General features: G+C 52.5%; 1 non-coding gene across 1 annotated transcript; it reads left to right on the plus strand.

Moving 5' to 3' along the window:
• Positions 1–842: 842 nt before the first annotated feature.
• On the plus strand, positions 843–1,007 carry LOC115870268. Its single transcript, XR_004046635.1, has one exon. It is a non-coding gene; the product is annotated as a U1 spliceosomal RNA (small nuclear RNA).
• Positions 1,008–5,155: the final 4,148 nt, after the last annotated feature.

Raw genomic sequence — 5,155 nt, forward strand, 5'->3', positions numbered from 1 at the left:
AAGATGGCGCGGGAGCAGAGAGCACACCTGGCTTCCCTTGGCAGCCAAGCAACACGCAAACCACACAGCCGTACACAGGCAGGAGAGTGCGCGTGTCTAGACTATTTTTTTTTGCGTACTTGTGCAAATGTAGAGATTCAAGAGATGAGTCTGGAAAATAAAAAATGGTGTGCATGTTATTTGTATCCCAAGCCGGTAAGGCAGGTTAGAGTCGTTACAGATTATTTCACAGATAGCTTATCTCTTGTGCTAGATCAAGAACGCTGAGACGAAAACACCTTCTCGTGTTTGTGTGGAGAAGCTGGAGAAGCAGGAGCCGGGTGATGGTACAAGGGTAAGGGTTGAGAGACATCGCCAGAAAAAGGAACTGGGCATAAGAGGGCCGTGCCTCTGTCTTTTATATTGACTTGAGTAAGATTTGGGATTTATTCTAATCAAATGAGTAACTAAAAAAAATGTGCTGGGGAATAATTAATATAATATTCGACGGATCCCATATTCAAATTAAGCAGGGCAGTGCCGATGATGAAGTTCTGCGAGGAGAGAAGTCAAGTTCAACCATTAGGGTCAGCGTCAAATGTGTGCTGACAGTTGCACACGTTCGCCATGATATCACTGCCCCGTCGTGTCCGAGAGGGCTGCACGGGCAGATGGTTTCTAGTTGGGGAAGCTCGTTACCAAGAATGGCTGGAAGAGACCCAGGCTGAAAGCCAGTCCTGTGGCCAGTGTCTGGAGACTGGCATTTAACACGGCCTTCCAGGGAGGCAGCCCTGTGACTCAAATAGGTAACAGATTTTTTTTTTTTTTGGATTGCACTGTTAGAGATGGACTAATAAAAACCTATAGTTACCTGGCAGGGGAGATACCAGGATCACAAAGGTGGTTTTCCCAGGGCGAGGCTTATCCATTTCACTCTGGATGTGCTGACCCCTGCGATTTCTCCAAATGTGGGAAACTCAACTGCATAATTTGTGGTAGTGGGAGACTGAGTTCATGCTCTAACCTATAAAACAAAAACAAATCATTTATCCCTTCCAACAGGTCCTACGAAGCTTTTCAATGATGTTCATAGAAAGCATCAAAGTGCTTCCTGGGCAAACCAGACAGTTCACAACTAACGTGGGTAACGTGGGGCAATTGAAAGGAATGTGCTGGAAAGGAGAGGCAAGAAAATAGTCTGCAGCCTAGAGATTCCAAAAGGTTCCTTCGCATAGTGCACTTCTTCAGGGCTGAATGTTTGCCTCTCGGAGGAGTCTGAGAAGTCCAGGGGAAAGTTCGGCCAGGAGCTGGCTGCCTGGCCGCTGCCCAGGGCTGGCAAAGTGAGCAGGCAGGTAAGGGACAGTGTCAGGGCCTGCATCAGCATCTGGTGTCCTGTGCTGACCTCAGGAGCATTCCCTCACCCTGCCCTCCAAGTACCCTGCAAAAGGTCTCTTCTTGCCCTTGCCAACGCAGGACGGTGCAGAGAGGGGAGGCAGGGGATGGAGTCCCAGTGCAGCTCAACACAGTCACAAGAAAAATGCAAAAGGACACCTGAATTCTAACTTTTAAAAAATTTTGGAACACTTGAGACTTAGGGAAAAAATGGCAAAAACAATTCAAAGAGCTTCTGTACAACCTTTGCCCAGGTTCCGTAATATCTTACGCATCCGTTCTCATGGTTGAGTTCCACTCCTGGCGACCCCGTGCCTGTCAGAGTAGAATTTTCAATGGATGACCCTTTGGAAGTAGATGCCAGGCCTCTGGGTGGACGAAACTCTCCGTCCTTTCAGTTAACCATTTACACCATCCAGGGACTCCACAGTTATCAAAATCTTAAAATTAACGTGGATCCTAATACCGAATCCTATGCAAATTAGTTACATTGTCCCACAAATCTTCTGTTCTGGAATCCAATCAGGGCTTCTCCTGCTCCTCCAATCTGAGAAGGTTTGTCAGTCTTCTATCAAAAGTGTCCCAGGTAAGTTTGATAAACTAGAAAATGTCCCCCAAACAGCGAGGGTCTGAAAACCCAGGTCCGCCCCCTCCCCCCGCCCCCATGTCCCTCATCAAGGCCCTGCTGCAGGCCCTGGAGCTGTCCCCCCCGGAAGAAGCCAACCCTTCTTTGTCTTTAATCAAGGGTGAGAGGTTCCTCCCACCCACCAATTTTATGTACTGGGAGGAACCCTGAGCAAAAGATGGAGTAGATTCTTTCTGTGTTGTCCCAGGGGGTGGAAGGAGGACCAGAGGTGAAATGACCACTGGGAAGAGTTCAGTTTGGTTCCAGCCAGAATGTTCTATCAGTGAGAGCAAATGAACCACATCCTCATGCAGGGCTTCCTGCAGCACCAGGCTGGATCAGGTAGGCCTGAGTTAGCGGAAGCCAGGTAGAGGTCAGGTCATGGTTGGTGGCAGAACCAGGAAGAAATGTGGGGCCGCTTGGCCAGGGCCCACATGGTTTAGGGGCATCAGACTCAGGGCAGAGAGCAAAGCAGCCAGGGGTCATCTGACAGGTCACTAGGTGAAGGATAAAGGGGGGTTGTCTCCCCCATTGCCTGCACTAAACGAAATTAGCTGTCCATGCCACAATGAAGGGGTTGGAAAGAAACCGGGCACACTAATCAGACACCTGTGGGAAAACACCTGGGCCCACACACAGTGCTAGGCCCCGTTAACATGACATCACACAGGTGCGCCTAAACTCAGCCAACAAGGTCGGCCAATTGCCCCTTCTCCCTCCTCCCCCCACCCCCCCAGCTAGTGGGGCTGGAGGAGAGGAAAGTAGACCACGGGCCCTTTTGTGCTCTTCTCTTTCAGGTGTGCCCTGCACGCGGAGGGTGAGACTCTCTCCCACGTGTGGGCACGCACGCACCTGTGTGCCCACTCCTGGCCGCTGGGGATTTTCCTGGTCTTGGTTCCACATGCGTGGTTTTACTCTCCTGTTCCGGTATTCTTTCCGCGCGGCTTTTCTCAATCAGTTGGGAACTCCCACACGGCCATGCACCTTTTCCCAGAAATACCCATGGACCTTTTAGGGTGGTAATACCCGCAACTTTCCTGTCCCTCCTAAAATCACTTGGATTACACAAGTGCTTCTGCGCATGAATTCTTTCAGCATCGTGCTGCGAGAACCGAGGCACATCACTGCAGAAATGGAGCACAGCCATCGGGCCCCACAGAGAAGGCCTGGCGGAAGCCGCTGGGAGAGAGGTGTCCCCTCCTAAGAGGTTTGCTGCCAAGTCTATGAATAGGTGGCTTGGGCACTGCCCACATCCCCACCTGAGGCCCCACTGGTGATGTCTCTGACCTCTCCTGAGTGTAGGGCTAGCTCTGGAGCAGCACAGTGCATCTCCTTTGGCCCGGGCATGCCATGTGGTGAGTAGAAGCCCATTGGGCACCCCTCAGCGGGCAGTGAGGCCTGCTAGGGGCTGAAGAGGAGCCAACTCACTCATGCTGAATCAAGCTGGGTGGTCATTGGAGCTGGCGGTTTGGCCAAGGCCTTTCAAAAGGATGTTAATGGTAACAGCTGAAAACGTCTCATTGCAGAAAACCCAAGCAGGCTCGACGGCACCAAGGAGAGAAAGCAAGGCGGCACCCTCGGTGAGATGGACCGACACACGCACTGCAACATTGGGCTCACACCTACCAGCCGGTGTGAGGGTGCACAGGCCTGCCTGCTGGTGCTCCTTTCTGTTGTACATCCGTTCGCCAGCAGTCAAATCCAGCCAGACCGCCACCACCCTCAATGCGCACGCGAAGCTCTTTCTTGCTCACGCGTCTATTCTCACAGCCGGTGACTAGCTGAGTTTCGCTCCGTGCAGTTCAGTCCTCATGGAGAAGCAGGCATCGGCTGCGTCTCCACGCGGCACCGTCAGTACCGGCCACACATACATGGATCGGGTGTGGATCCAGGAATCTGGTGTGGTGCCATCGGGCCACTTGTCCATCCATCGTTGGTCTATTGCGACCGCCAGACCTCAAGCAAGCCCTCGTGTAGCTTCCGCTCTACGCTGGGCTCCGTGGCCAACACGGGAGGGTGATCATGAGAAGGTCACCGTCCCTGCCCTCCAGGTGCTCATGTTTGAGGGGCGGGGAAAGGGAGCGAGGGCGCCGCAGCAGGGTGTGAGCCAGGCTTAGCCGGAGGCTAGTCGGAAGCGTCACTGCAAACTCCCCCAGTTGAGCCATTTGCCGCGGTGACTCAGTCATCTCCAAGAAATAAGTAAGAGTCCTTGAATTTCTCTGGGCAGATTCAGAGAGCACGTGACTCGTGAGAAGTTCTCGGGCTTGCCATCAGACTCGGTGAAACGCAGCTTCACCCTGGGACTGCCCGCAGGAGGAAAGGGACCCCTCGTCCCATCCTTCCCCTTGGAGACTCAAGATTACTGGCACATCCCTACTGAGCGGCGTGGTCCCCCTGTGAGGTCCACTGAGAAGGAAGGCCACCAAGGGAGAAACTTGCCCACCCACAGGGGAGAAGACAGCATTGTAAAGTCTCCCTAGAGCAGGAGTAGGGAACAGCCAGCCCTCAGGCTGGGCAGGGCCAGTGAAATCCGGGCCAGCTAATGTCACACACCTGACCAAAGAGAAGCAGTTCTAGACATCACATGTGTGGGTGTGGGTAGGGTGGGGGTGGTAAATAAACGTTTGACCAATATGCCCCGTGAATGATGTGATAAATAGCCAAGTGGCCCTTAGCAGGAAAAAAGATTTCCCACCCCTAAGGAGAGGGACAGAACCACTGAATGTAGGTGTAAACAGAGAGAGATAGAAATACGTATAGATGTATGTATATATCGAGAGAGAGATACTAACCCAGAGCCAGACTCGTTGCTGTCTAGTTGGTTCTGACTCATGGCAACACGAGCAGAGATTTTCTTCCAAGGACTGTGTAATGTGATCGCTGGCAAGTCCAAGATCCCTAGGCCTGGTGACAGACTAGAGACTCCGGGCTTGTGCCCCCAAATCTGCCGGTTAGGCAATGGGGATGGTAAAGTGAGACTCCCACCAACACCTCGATTACTGGGGCTCAATGTTTACAACCTGGAGGCAGAACACCCCCACGGGAAAACCCCAGCCCGTACGATGGAGGATAACTGCTTCACTTAACAAAACCAACCAACCCCCGCCATCGAGTCAATTCTGACTCACGGGGATCCTACAGGGCAGCACAGAACTGCCC

Source organism: Echinops telfairi, unplaced genomic scaffold (assembly GCF_000313985.2).
Source record: "Echinops telfairi isolate 266 unplaced genomic scaffold, ASM31398v2 ScPeMD7_443;HRSCAF=831, whole genome shotgun sequence".
NCBI classification, from domain to species: domain Eukaryota; kingdom Metazoa; phylum Chordata; class Mammalia; order Afrosoricida; family Tenrecidae; genus Echinops; species Echinops telfairi.